General features: G+C 38.5%; 1 non-coding gene across 1 annotated transcript; it reads right to left on the bottom strand.

Moving 5' to 3' along the window:
• Positions 1-13,009: 13,009 nt before the first annotated feature.
• Positions 13,010-13,117, bottom strand: LOC112774488 (small nucleolar RNA R71). Its single transcript, XR_003188977.1, has one exon. It is a non-coding gene; the product is annotated as a small nucleolar RNA R71 (small nucleolar RNA).
• Between the last annotated feature and the right edge of the window lie 2,113 nt (positions 13,118-15,230).

Raw genomic sequence — 15,230 nt, 5'->3', positions numbered from 1 at the left:
AAAGTCCAGAAATGTGAATTTAACATAAAAACTAATGAAAACATCCCTAAAAGTAACTAGATCCTACTAAAAACATGCTAAAAACAATGTCAAAAAGCGTATAAATTATCCGCTCATCAATGCTAAACTCAAGAGAAGCTATAAAGGAGTAAAGGTAGAATGTATGAAATGCAACCTATCTATATGAATGCAACTATATGCAAAATGTTTCTACTTACTTGGTTGAAAGTAAATAAATTCTCCAAGAACAAATATAAGATGGATTCCACTAATTCAAATCATAAATAAGAGACAAGTAATCTTGTAAGAAGATAGCTCATGAAAGCAAGGAACATAGAATCAAGCATTGAACCCTCACTGGTAGTGTATATGCACTCTAATCTCTCAAGTGTCTAGGGTTAATTCACTCTACTCTTCTCTAGTCATGCTTTCTAAACTTTGTTCTTCATTTAACCAATCAACAAAAATTTAATGTACCAATGCAAATATCATGAGGTCTTTTCAGGGTTGTAATGGGGCTAAGGTAAGGGTGAGGATATATGTATGGCCAAGTGAGCTATAATATGAATCTTTAATTAACCTAAGCTCTTCACCTATACACACACTCTATGTACTTCTAAAATCATGCCTAACTACCCAAAATTCCCACTTTTGCATTACATACTCATGTATCAATTTTTCTTTAATTTTATTACATATGCATTGATTTTTCATTAACTTAACATTGGGGTAATTTTGTCCCCTTATTTAATTACTTATTTATTTATTTATGCTAGAAATATATTTTTTTATTTTTTTATTTTTTTATTTTTTTATTTTTTTTTGTTTTTTTTTGTGTTTTTTTTATATATAAAAGTAAACCATAACATATCAATGCACATGGATATTTAATTTTTCTGGTTTCACATGAGTAGGTACCCGAATTCCCAATATTTTATCATTTAAACACTATACACTTTCATTAACCCAAGTACCTACAGTTTTCCCACACTTAGTTAACACACTATCTTAAGCTAACCAAATATTCAATTGGGGTATTTAATTTATTTTTCTGCTTAAGGCTAGTGATGTGGTAAAATATAGAACAAGGGGATAAAAAGGCTCAAGGTGGCTAACAAGGGTGACATAAAAGGGTAGGCTGTTTGGGATAAGTGAGTAAAAACAAGTAATAGCCTCAATCATATGCAAGCATGTAAATACACTAAATAGTGGACATATAGAATAGAACAAAGTAAAGTCTGCAATTATAGAGAAGGAAACACACAAGAATAAAATATTATGGTTAAATAATGTAACCATGTAATTAAGCTCAAATCTCATAGGTTGTGTGTTTTTTAGCTATAATTCATGTTCCAATTTATAATCTTCAAACAAGTTTTAACACAAATTTTTTTTTTCAATTTAAATTAGTGAAATATTATAAAATAGCATCTTGAAAAGAAATTCATTACTTTAACCAAGTGGAAACTAAATGGATAAAACCAAACAAACATATAATTAAACATGCAAATGCAACAATGAACTAACAAATAAAGTAATATATTGGTGTTGAGAAGAAAATAACTAACTCATGGAGATCGGTATCGACCTCCCCACACTTAAAGATTGCATCGTCCTCGGTGCATGCTGAGATGCGCAAGTGGGCGGATTGCTCCAACCGATGCTCTTCTCCAAAGAATGTGCGTAGGAACTTGTGTGTCTCTCCCATGTAAACGTCTTCTGGTTTCCTTCCTAGTGGCCATCCTGAAAGAAAAAAAGGAAAGAAAAGTAACCCAAAAACAAAGATAGAAAACAAATAAAACATGGGTTGGTTAATGCCAAATAATGAGGGTCTCAATTACATGGTAGCTACAACATGCAAGAGAGAAGACAGTAGAAGCAAACGGCATATCAATAGTGTAAAAATTGCAACAAAGAGGAAGAGAGTGTGGGTAATGCAAGATAGTATAAGCTCATGTCAATGTAAAAGGAATACAAGTATCAGAAAAGATCAACATTGACTTAAATAATATTACCCAACAGTGAAAAATAAGTCACTAAGCACCAAAATAATACCAGAAAAGATGTAACAATTGAATAAGAAAATTTAACACCATTGAAAAAATAATAGACTTAGAAAAGAAAATAAAAATATGCGCAAAATTAAAATGCAATGGATGAAAGTATGCAAATAAATTAAATAAAATAGAATGAAAGTGAAGAGGGATGAGAGGTTAAAGGGATGAAGAGGAAGAAAGTAAGAGAGGAGGAAGAAAGAAGGAGAGAATATAGAATAAAAGGGAGGGAAATTAAAAACGGGACGTGACGCGCGCGCGCAGGGCACGCGTGCGCGTGAAATCTGCATAAACCATGTGACGCGTAAGCGTCGCCCACGCATACGCGTGGGTGGTTGATGCGGGGAAAACTTGTCTATCAACAAATCTTCCTTCGGCAAGTGTACCGAAGTTGTCGTCAAGTAAAAACTCACAATAGAGTGAGGTCGAATCCCACAGGGATTGATTGATCAAGCAACTTTAATTAGAAGAATGTTCTAGTTGAGCGAATCCAGAAATTGGGTTGAGAGTTGCAGAAAATAAAATGGCGGGAATGTAAATAACAGAAAAGTAAATGCTAGAATTAAAGGACTGGAAGTAAATGACTGAAAATAAATTGCAGAATTATAAATGGGAATGGGGGATTTGCTCATAAAAGTAAATCGCAGAAATTAAAGAGAATGGGTAAGATTAGAGATGGGGAGTTCATTGGGCTTAGGAGATGTTGCAATTCTCCGGATCAAGTTCACATTCATCTCTTCCTCAATCAATGCATTCATTGATCTCCTTGGCAATCTTAAGTGATTGAATTGCAATTCCTTGCAATTCAATCTCTCAAATCTTGATCAATAGCCAATTCCTTGGTCAATTGCTCATGAGAAGAGATGAAGTATGGTCACTGATTATACCACATGCATTTCCCAAACCAAGTATTGAGAGGGTTACAGTCACATACCCATCCAAACCCAATTTGGTCCAGCATGAGAAAGCATTTCTAGCTTGATCTCTTCATTCCTCTTCCAAGGTTCAAAAGAGATCCAAGTTTGAATAGCTTCTCTTCCAAGATAACTACTCAATTGGATGAAGATCGAAAGCTTTCAAGTAAAATCAAGAGGAAAGATAGAAGAAGAACAATGAAAATTAGTATTGATCCATCAGATTACAACAGAGCTCCCTAACCCAATGAAAGGGGTTAGTTGTTCATAGCTCTTGAAAATGAAAACAAAGATGGAGAATACATCCTAAAACTAGAAATTGCAAAGAAAGTAAAATACAGAGAGTGGTTTTTCAGCCTCCAGAACTCCTTTACAATTCAAAGCTACTCCTATATATACTACTCTTCTCAGCTTCTAGTTCACTCTTCAAGTCTTGGGCCTTTGGATCTTGAGTTTGAAGCAGTTCCTTTCTTTATTTGGGCTTGGCTTTACTTGTAGAGAGAAAGTGCAGAGTGGGCAGAGACTTAAGCTCAGGGCGTAAGGAGTGTTAATCATTTAGTGAAAGTCCAAGTTCGGGAACGTTAGTGACACTTAACATTGTCACTAACGTTCCAATGCACCCCTTTTGCCTCACGTTAAAACCCACGTTAACTAGGTTAACGTGGCTTTTAACGTTGCCTTGTCAACCTTCGAGAACGTTAGTGACACTCAACATTGTCACTAACGTTTCAGTATGCCCCTTCTTGCTTCACGTTAAAGCTCACGTTAACTAGGTTAACGTGGCTTCTAACGTGGCCTTTGCCATCCTTTGAGAACGTTAGTGACATTCAACATTGTCACTAACGTTCCAATGTGCCCCTAGGTCTCACGTTGGAGTCCACGTTAACTAGGTTAACGTGGCTTCTAACGTGGCCATCTTTTAGCCATCCCAACGTTAGTGACAATGTTGAGTGTCACTAACGTTGGCTCACCCTTCATTTCTCATCGTTAGCTTCCACGTTAACCAAGTTAACATGGAAGTTAACGTGACTCTTGGGGGTTGTGTGGTTGCTTCAACGTTAGTGACAATGTTGAGTGTCACTAACGTTGTCGACAACTCGTCATCTTCTATGTTAGTTCCCACGTTAACCAAGTTAACGTGGTACTTTGCACCATAGGCCAACGTTAGTGACAATGTTGAGTGTCACTAACGTTGGCTTCTCTTCCCCCCCTTTAACGTTAGAGGCCACGTTAACTAGGTTAACGTGGCTTCTAACGTGGCCACTTATGAGTAATTGCCAACGTTAGTGACAATGTTGAGTGTCACTAACGTTGGCTCAACTTCTCTTCTCCACGTTAGAGTTCACGTTAACTTGGTTAACGTGACTCTCTAACGTGGGCATTGATGGCTTTTTTTTTTGAGAGTGTTATTGGCAATCACTTTTCTCATTAATCTTGCAAGTTACCTCCCCTTTTCTTGCTTCTTTTTGGTCCTGAAATCAAGCAACAAAGTGCATCAAAGCTCTAGTCCAAGTCATGAGTAATGCAACATAATAATTGTCACTAAACTTATGCAAAATCCTCATGAAATCATGTAAAATGCACAATGTATGCTTGAGTCAAGGCATAAGTGAATATTTACCCAAAACTAGCTTATTTCCTAAAGAAATGCATGAAACTAACCTAAAAACAGTAAAGAAAAGGTCAGTGAAACTGGCCAAGATGCCCTAGCATCACAACACCAAACTTAAAGCTTGCTTGTCCCTAAGCAAGTACTGGAACAAGAAAATGATGAATGGAATATCCAGAGGAATGAGTCATTCTTGTGGAAGTCATATTACTGATTTTATGGTGGTTTCATGCATAGCAACTTAGGTTCATTCCATTACTGGCTTTCAGACCTTTATCATGTCCCTAAACACTTACTTTGTTTATGTCTCATGAGACTTTTATTCATTGATCCTTTTATTGTTATTTCAAGGGTTATTTGTGTTATTTAGGCTAAGTGCTCTGTAAGGGGGCAACTCTTTAAGATAAGCTTTCAGCCAACACTCCCAAACCAGTTGGTTCAAGGTGCTAGGTGTTGAAGCACCCCTAAGGACTTACTCCCTCAAGTCTCTCCCCCAAACATACACACTACAGGCATTTAGTTTATTTATTTTCTTTTCTTGAGACCTTGGTGTCCAGCACCTCTTTGGGTTACTAAGTGTTCTGTAGTGAGGGTTACTCTTGATAGTGGACTTTCAGCTGATAATCCCGGGTTAGTTAACCCAAGTTACCAAGTGATAAGGCACCCCTAAGAGCTTATTCATCCAAGTAGATCCCTCACACAGGAGCACCACAGACACTTGCCTCAAGATTAAAACCATTGATGCCTAGCCTTATTGCTTACTCTTTTTCTTTTGTTTTTCACTTCCATTGTTCTTTCCCTTTTCTCTTATCAGGATCTTGTTATTAACTTAGTCTCATGAGTGTATCCAAAGCAAAGTATTTAGGATAGATAGTTGTCCTCCTAGCCTTGTGGTTGAACCAACTTAGCTAACTTATGACTACCCCAAAGATTCATGAATGCACTTCCACAATATCAACTCCACTCTGGTCTTTTACAACTATAATCATTCTCTTTTTATTTGATTTAAAGGGACAAGCTTACAAGAAAGGGAAGTAATGATGCAGTGACATAAAGACCAGTGCACATAGACTCTCTTCAATACCAAAAACTAAAAATAAAATGATTTGAAAAAGGTTTAAACATAACATGGAAGCAAGTTCTGTTTCATACAAGATCTTCCTTATTTAAAACACAGAGAAAGATGGAACAAAGAAGGAACTTCACCACCTTTTACTGTTGTGGGTGTGCACGCTCTTTTCCTTGCTTGTCCTCCTTGTTTCCTCTTGCATTTCCTCGCATCCGTGCCAATCTTGCTTGCTTCCAATCCTCAAGTGCCTTCCTCACTGACTCATGACTCTCTTCCACCCTTTGTCTTTCCTTTCGTGCTAATTCATCCTTCATTTCATCATGCTTGGCTATTCCTGGATGCAATATTGGCAGCTGTCTCACTAAGTAGCCGAGCCTGGCTTGAGTATTTATCTGATGTCCTGTTTGACTCATGTAAACTCCTTCTGCGAATGCCCTTTGCTCGTCCAATAGTTCTGCCTGTTCCATTTGTCTTCGATGCATCTCATGTATGTGTGCCCCTTGATGTGCTTGGATGTGGATTAGCTTCTGGATGGATTCTTGTTGCTCGTTTTGCCTTTGTTCTATCCTGTTGAATGCTTCTCCCCATTGTTGTCCTTGGCTTAGTTGCTGTTCCATCATTTGCCTTTGCCACTCATCTTGCTACCCCATCATCTGTAGTTGAAGCTCTTTCTATGCTCCTTGGCTTTCCAAATATTGTCTAGATAAGCCATCAATGGCTTCCTGTAATTGGTGCATGTCCAAGGTCTGTGGTGCTTGTCCCTCTAAGACTTGTCCTTCAACTACTGGAGGGGTTGTCCTCTTTCTTTGCTTCCGTTGAGGCAGGGGGAGTGCTACAGCATTCATCCTTCGGACCGTTATTGGAATGCCTTCCTTTATCCAAACGGGGTCCTCATCTTCAAAAACCACCCTAGCTTTCTTGCATATTCGGTAAATAGTGCTGGGGTAACCTAATGTTCCTCTTGAGTTGCTTTTCTCTGCCATCTTTCTAATTCCTTGAGCTATGATCTCGTGAACTTTGATTTCTCCTCCCTTGAGTATACAATGCAACATTGTTGCTCTCTCGAGATTCACCTCCGAGTTGTTTGCAGCTGGGAGAATAGACCTCCTCACTAGCTCGAACTACCCCTTAGCTTCAGGAGTGAGATCTGTTCTCTTAATGAACTTTGGTTTATTTCCTGCACCCCTTTCCCAGTCAGCTCCTGGTACACAAAGGTCTAGTAAAAGCTGGTCATAATTGGGGTTGTTGTCCAATCTTGAGTGGTAACTTTCTTCTTCAAATGGTATAGACCGTAGCTTCAATGCCCTCATTACACTCATGGGACCAAAATCCACCATTGTTCCTCTTACAAAGCTTGTATATGACTCATCTTTCTTATCATACCTGACTGCATTTGCATAAAATTCTCTTATGAGATTTGCATTCACCTTAGTGACCGGGTCAGTGAGGAGCTCCCATCTTCTCCTTTCTACCTTCTCTGTGATTTCGGGGCATTCAGTCTTCTTAACTTGAAATCCCAGCTCATAAATGATTTCCTTATCAACCATCCACCCGTATTGCAATGCATGATGCAAGCTTCTAAATCTCTTCTCATCATATGGGTGTTCTTCCATGGGTTCCTTCCCCTCCCTTCTCTTAGAACTTGAAGATGCCATGAATGAATTGTTGTTTGAAGGGGTTTGGGGCTTCGGATAGATGAAGAGTGGGTTGGTTAAAGTAATTTGTGATGAAGAGTTTAGCGTGCCAATAGAAGTGTGGAGAGTGGGGATTTGGAAGTGAGGAGTGAGCATGCACTAGGGTTCACTTATATAAGAAAATCATGAGTGAGTGAAGGGTGTGGATTGCATGAATGTTTACTAGATGGACAGATGGGGTTGTATATGAAGGAAAGACAAGGATCATCACTTTAATGAGAGTGATTGGTTTAGTCTTCAAGGGCTTTCTTTCTCCAATGTTGCATGGCAGCGTTTCCCCATGCGTTTCCTCTTGAGACATGTGTGTAGTGCTCTTCATTAAGTGGCGAAATCTCCCCCATTTAATTGTCCAATCAATCCCTTTTTATGCTTCTTTTCCTTTCCTATAAAGATTTGAAATAGGGGAATTAATATAAAGAAAATTAAAATTCTACGGCTAGAATAAAATGAAAGAAAGGATTTGATTGTTTGTTTATGAATTTCAACTAACTAACTAACTATTGGTGGTTCCTTATATGCATTTTGGTGGCACCATGGGGTGACACCAAACTTAGTTTGAAGCACTGTGATGAAGGTTTTGTGTTCAAAGCTCCCAAGACTAGCATGCAACTTGGTTTGCTTTGAACACCAAACTTGTTCCTCACTATATTCTGCATAAGAAGATTTTCACCAATTGTTTGCTAAGTTTGGATTGAAGCTCATAAAGATTGACTTATTCATTATCATCTGAAAGCATATAAAACATGGGTTGCCTCCCATGGAGCGCTTCTTTAGCGTCACTAGCTTGACGTTTTTCCTTCATCATGGTGGTTGGTAGTGCTTAAAGTCCTCCCCTCTTGCTGTGGATTTGTATCCATTGGTTGGATCAATAATCTCCACATGTTCCAGGGAAAGAACTCTGTTGATAGTGAAGACCTTGGGTAATTGAGATGGCACAGTAGGGAGATTAGGGGGAATATCCGGGAAGTAGGCTGAGACAACTCTATCTCCTGGAGAGAAGTCTTCCGTGGGGATCTTCTTGTTCTTCCACCCTCTCGGTACCTTCTTCATTGTTTCTTTTGAGGTTGCCTTCCCCTTGGTGACCTCTTTTTCTAAGGGAGCAGTGGTGCTGTCTTCACCTGTCTCTAGAGGTTTAGGTTCCTCCAACTTTTCCTTGAGCTGTGGCAATTGTTATTTTCCTTGTTTGTCAGTTAAGAGGATCTCAGAATGAACTGGCTGTGCTTCAGTGCTTGTTTCCTCCTTCAGTGTCTCATTATCATTTGTGCTTAGTTCCTTGTCCTCTCGATCTGTTTCTTGTGAGAGTTTGAAAATATTGAAGCTGAGTCGTTCATCATGGATTCTCAATATTAGCTCCCCTTTTTCTACATCGATAAGTGCTCTAGCCGTAGCTAGAAATGGTCTTCCCAATATGATTGGGTGAGTGTGACTTTCTTCCATGTCCAGAATGACAAAGTCTGTTAGGAGAAAGTACTTCCCAACCTTTAGCAACACATTTTCCACCACTCCTATTGCTTGCTTTTGAGTTTTGTCAGTGATGAGCGGATAATTTATACGCTTTTTGACATTGTTTTTAGTATGTTTTTAGTAGGATCTAGTTACTTTTAGGGATGTTTTCATTAGTTTTTATGTTAAATTCACATTTCTGGACTTTACTATGAGTTTGTGTGTTTTTCTGTGATTTCAGGTATTTTCTGGCTGAAATTGAGGGACTTGAGCAAAAATCAGATTCAGAGGTTGAAGAAGGACTGCTGATGCTGTTGGATTCTGACCTCCCTGCACTCAAAGTTGATTTTCTGGAGCTACAGAACTCGAAATGGCGCGCTTCCAATTGCGTTGGAAAGTAGACATCCAGGGCTTTCCAGCAATATATAATAGTCCATACTTTAGCTAAGAATTGACGACGTAAACTGGCGTTCAACGCCAGCCTTCTGCCCAAATCTGGCGTCCAGCGCCAGAAAAGGATCCAAAACCAGAGTTGAACGCCCAAACTGGCACAGAAAGTGGGGTTCAACTCCACAAATGGCCTCTACACGTGCTACACTTAAGCTCAGCCCAAACACACACCAAGTGGGCCCCGAAAGTGGATTTATGCATCAATTACTTACTCATGTAAACCCTAGTAGCTAGTTTATTATAAATAGGACCTTTTACTATTGTATTAGGCATCTTTGGTCTCAGTTTTAATCTATTGTTCATCTTAGGAGACTATTGATCACGTTTTAGGGGGCTGGCTATCTCGGCCATGCCTGGACCTTCACTTATGTATTTTCAACGGTAGAGTTTCTACACTCCATAGATTAAGGTGTGGAGCTCTGCTGTTCCTCAAAGATTAATGCAAAGTACTACTGTTTTCTATTCAATTCTTCTTATTTCTCTTCTAAGATATCCATTCGCACCCAAGAACGTGATGAAGGTGATGATTATGTGTGACGCTCATCACCATCTCCCCTACGAACACGTGCCTGACAAACACCTCCGTTCTACATGAAATAAAGCTAGAATGAATATCTCTTAGATCTCCTAACCAGAATCTTCGTGGCGTAAGCTAGAATGATGGCGGCATTCAAGAGAATCCGGAAGGTCTAAACCTTGTCTGTGGTATTCTGAGTAGGATTCAATGATTGAATGACTGTGACGAGCTTCAAACTCGCGAGTGCTGGGCGTTAGTGACAGACGCAAAAGGAGGGTGAATCCTATTCCAGCATGATCGGGAACCGACAGATGAATAGCCGTGCCGTGACAGGGTGCGTGAGCATATTATTCACTGAGAGGAGGGGATGTAGCCACTGACAACGGTGATGCCCTTGCATAAAGCCAGCCATTGAAAGGAGTAAGACTGATTGGATGAAGATAGCAGGAAAGCAGAGGTTCAGAGGAACGAAAAGCATCTCCATTCGCTTATCTGAAATTCCTACCAATGATTTACATAAGTATTTCTATCCCTATTTTATTATATAATATTCGAAAACACCATTATCACTTTATATCTGCCTGACTGAGATTTACAAGGTGACCATAGCTTGCATCATACCAACAATCTCCGTGGGATTCGACCCTTACTCACGTAAGGTATTACTTGGACGACCCAGTGCACTTGCTGGTTAGTTGTATCGAAGTTGTGACAATTATGAATTAAGATCAGAGCACCAAGCTTTGGAGCCATTACCAGGATTTGTTTGAGCCTGGAGATCACAATTTCGTGCACCAAGTTTTTGGCGCCGTTGCCGGGGATTGTTTGAGTTTGGACAACTGACGGTTCATCTTGTTGCTCAGATTAGGTAATTTTCTTTTCGTTTTCTTTTCAAAAATATTTTCAAAAATATTTCTAAAATTTTCTCATCTGTTTTTGAAAAAAAAATAAAAATGTTTTCAAAAATTTTATTCAAAATTTTTAAGAATGAATTCTAGTGTTTCATGAAGCATGTGAAGCCTGGCTGGCTGTAAAGCCATGTCTAAATTCATTTGGACTGAGGCTTGCAATTTGTTATCAAGAGCAACTTAGTTGTTGCTCATCCACCTGCTGCTGATCCATGATCACCTGCTGAAGCTTGGCTGGCCATCGGCCATGTCTAGTGTTTTGGACTGGAGCTTTCTTTGAAAGCTTGGCTGGCTAGTGAGCCATGTCTAATTCCTGGACTGAAGCTTTAGACTAAGAATGCAAGATTCCTGGAATTCATATTAAAAATTTTGGAATCCTTATTTTTTTCTTTTTCATATAATTTTCGAAAAAATCCAAAAAAATTAGAAAAGCATAAAAATAAAAAATATTTTTGTGTTCTTGTTTGAGTCTTGAGTCATATCATAAGTTTGGTGTCACTTGCATATGCATCTTGCATTTTTCGAAAATTTCATGCATTCATAGTGTTCTTCATGATCTTCAAGTTGTTCTTGGTAAGTCCTCTTGTTTGATCTTGATGATTTTTTGTTTTGTGTTGTATGTTGTTTTTCATATGCATTCTTGAATTCTTAGTGCGTAAGCATTAAAGAATTCTAAGTTTGGTGTCTTGCATGTTTTCTTTGCATTAAAAATTTTTCAAAAATATGTTCTTGATGTTCACCATGACATTCAAAGTGTTCTTGGTGTTCATCTTGACATTCATAGCATTCTTGCATGCATTCATTGTTTTGATCTAAAAATTTCATGCATTGCATATTTTTCATGTTTTTCAAAAAAAATTTCAAAAATCAAAAAAATATCTTTCCCTTTTTCTCTCATCAAATTCGAAAATTTGGATTGACTTTTTCAAAAATTTTTAAAATCAAGTTGTTTCTCATGAGTCAAATCAAATTTTCAATTTGAAAATCTTATCTTTTTCAAAATCTTTTTCAAAAATCAAATCTTTTTCAAAATTCTTAGTTATTTTCGAAAATTCCAACAAAATAATTTTCAAAAACCTTTTTCTTATTTTATATCATAATTTTCGAAAATAACATAATCAATTAATGTTTTGATTCAAAAATTTGAAGTTTGTTACTTGCTTGTTAAGAAAGATTCAAACTTTAAGTTCTAGAATCATATCTTGTGATTTCTTATGAATCAAGTCATTAATTGTGATTTTAAAAATCAAATCTTTTTCAAAACTAATTTCAATCATATCTTTTCAAAAATATCTTCTTATCTTATCTTTTTCAAAAATATCTTTTCAAAATATCTTTTCTAAATTCCTAACTTCTTATCTTTTCAAAAATTGTTTCAACTAACTAACTAACTTTTTGTTTGTTTCTTAACTTTTTCAAAACTACCTAACTAACTCTCTCTCTCTCTAATTTTCGAAAATATCTCCCCTCTTTTTCAAAAATTTCTTTTTTATTAACTAATTATTTTTATTTTTAAATTTAAAAAAAAAAACTTTTTCGAAAATTTCTAACATTTTTCAAAAACCATTTTTCAAAAATCACTAACTCTTTTTCAAAATAATTTTCGAAAATTATCCCTCCCCCATTCTATTCTATTTATTCATTCATATCCTAACATCTCATCTCACATCTCTTCCATCCGTACAATTGTGTTTCTTCCTTTACATCACATTCTTTGTCTCTCCCTCTTTTCTTCCACTCACAAAGGGATCCCTATACTGTGGTATAAAGGATCTCTATTATTATTATTATTTTTTCTGTGCCTTCTTCTTTGTCATATGAGCAGGAGCAAGGACAAGAACATTCTTGTGGAAGCAGATCCAGAACCTGAAAGGACTCTGAAGAGAAAATTAAGAGAAGCTAAAATACAACAATCCAGAGATAACCTTTCAGAAATTTTCGAACAGGCAGAGGAGATGGCAGCCAAAAATAATGATAATGTAAGGAAGATGCTTGGTGACTTTACTGCACCTAATTCCAATTTACATGAAAGAAGCATCTCCATTCCTGCCATTGGAGCAAACAACTTTGAGCTGAAACCTCAATTAGTTTCTCTGATGCAGCAGAACTGCAAGTTTCATGGACTTCCATCTGAAGATCCTTTTCAGTTCTTAACTGAATTCTTGCAGATATGTGATACTGTTAAGACTAAGGGAGTAAATCCTGAAGTCTACAGGCTCATGCTTTTCCCTTTTGCTGTAAGAGACAGAGCTAGATTATGGTTGGATTCTCAACCCAAAGACAGCCTGAACTCTTGGGATAAGCTGGTCACGACTTTCTTAGCCAAGTACTTTCCTCCTCAAAAGCTGAGCAAGCTTAGAGCTGATGTTCAAACCTTCAGACAGAAAGAAGGTGAATCCCTCTATGAAGCTTGGGAAAGATACAAACAGTTGACCAAAAAGTGTCTTTCTGACATGCTTTCAGAATGGACCATCCTGGATATATTCTATGATGGTTTTTCTGAGCTATCAAAGATGTCACTGGACACTTCTGCAGGTGGATCCATTCACCTAAAGAAAACGCCTGCAGAAGCTCAAGAACTCATTGACATGGTTGCTAATAACCAGTTCATGTACACTTCTGAAAGGAATCCTGTGAGTAATGGGACGCCTATGAAGAAGGGAGTTCTTGAGGTTGATACTCTGAATGCCATATTGGCTCAGAATAAAATATTGACTCAGCAAGTCAATATAATTTCTCAGAGTCTGCATGGAATGCAAGCTGCATCCAACAGTACTCAAGAGGCATCTTCTGAAGAAGAAGCTTATGATCCTGAGAACCCTGCAATAGCAGAGGTAAATTACTTAGGTGAACCTTATGGAAACACCTATAACTCAACATGGAGAAATCATCCAAATTTCTCATGGAAGGATCAAAAGCCCCAACAAGGCTTTAATAATGGTGGAAGAAACAGGTTTAGCAATAGCAAACCTTTTCCATCATCAACTCAGCAACAGACAGAGAACTCTGAACAAAATGCTTCTAATTTAGCAAATCTAGTCTCTGATCTATCTAAGGCAACTGTAAGTTTCATGAATGAAACAAGGTCTTCCATTAGAAATCTGGAAGCACAAGTGGGCCAGCTGAGTAAAAGGATCACTGAAATCCCTCCTAGTACTCTCCCAAGCAATACAGAAGAGAATCCAAAAGGAGAGTGCAAGGCCATTGACATAAGCGCCATGGCCGAACCTGTGAGGAGAGGAGAGGACGTGAATCCCAAGGAGGAAGACCTCCTGGGACGTCCAGTGATCAATAAGGGGCTTCCCTCTGAGGAACCAAAGGACTCTGAGGCTCATCTAGAGACCATAGAGATTCCATTGAACCTCCTTATGCCCTTCATGAGCTCTGATGAGTATTCCTCTTCTGAAGAGAATGAGGATGTTACTGAAGAGCAAACTGCCAAGTTTCTTGGTGCAATCATGAAGCTGAATGCCAAATTATTTGGCATTGATGCTTGGGAAGTTGAACCTCCCTTGTTCATCAATGAACTAAGTGATCTGGATCAACTGACATTGCCTCAGAAGAGACAGGATCCTGGAAAGTTCATAATACCCTGTACCATAGGCACCATGATCTTTAAGGCTCTGTGTGACCTTGGTTCAGGTATAAACCTCATGCCCCTCTCTGTAATAGAGAAACTGGGAATCTATGGGGTGCAAGCTGCTAAAATCTCACTAGAGATGGCAGACAGCTCAAGAAGACAGGCTTATGGACAAGTAGAGGACGTGTTAGTAAAGGTTGAGGGCCTTTACATCCCTGCTGATTTCATAGTCCTGGATACTGGAAAGGAAGAGGATGAATCCATCATCCTAGGAAGACCTTTCCTGGCCACAGCAAGAGATGTGATTGATGTTGACAGAGGTGAAATAGTCCTTCAATGGAATGAGAACTCCCTTGTATTCAAAACTCAAGGATCTCCCTCTGCAACCATGGAGAGGAAGCTTGAAAAGCTTCTCTCAAAGCAGAGTCAACCAGAGCCCCCACAGTCAAACTCTAAGTTTGGTGTTGGGAGGCCACAACCAAACTCTAAGTTTGGTGTTGAACTCCCATATCCAAACTCTAAGTTTAGTGTTGGAGAGTCTCAACAAAGCTCTGCACATCTGTGAGGCTCCATGAGAGCCCACTGTCAAGCTATTGACATTAAAAAAGCGCTTGTTGGGAGGCAACCCAATGTTTATCTAATTCTTATTTTTATTGTTTTTCATGTTTTCTTAGGTTCATGATCATGTGGAGTCACAAAATAAATATAAAAATTGAAAACGGAAAAAAAAAATAGCAGAAGAAAAATCACACCCTGGAGGAGCATCTGTCTGGCGTTCAGCGCCAGAACAGAGCATGGTTCTGGCGCTGAACGCCCAAAATGGGCAGCTTCTGGGCGCTGAACGCCAGAACAGGCATGGTTCTGGCGTTCAACGCCAGAAATGGCACACAGATGGGCGTTGAACGCACAAAATGGCCACCAACCTGGCGCTGAACGCCCAGAGTTGGGTACAAAGGCATTTTTACATGCCTAAGGGGTGCAGGGATGTAATT

Source organism: Arachis hypogaea, chromosome 18, assembly GCF_003086295.3.
Source record: "Arachis hypogaea cultivar Tifrunner chromosome 18, arahy.Tifrunner.gnm2.J5K5, whole genome shotgun sequence".
In the NCBI taxonomy this organism is placed as follows: Eukaryota; Viridiplantae; Streptophyta; class Magnoliopsida; order Fabales; family Fabaceae; genus Arachis; species Arachis hypogaea.
This window is presented reverse-complemented; position numbering and strand designations above follow the sequence as displayed.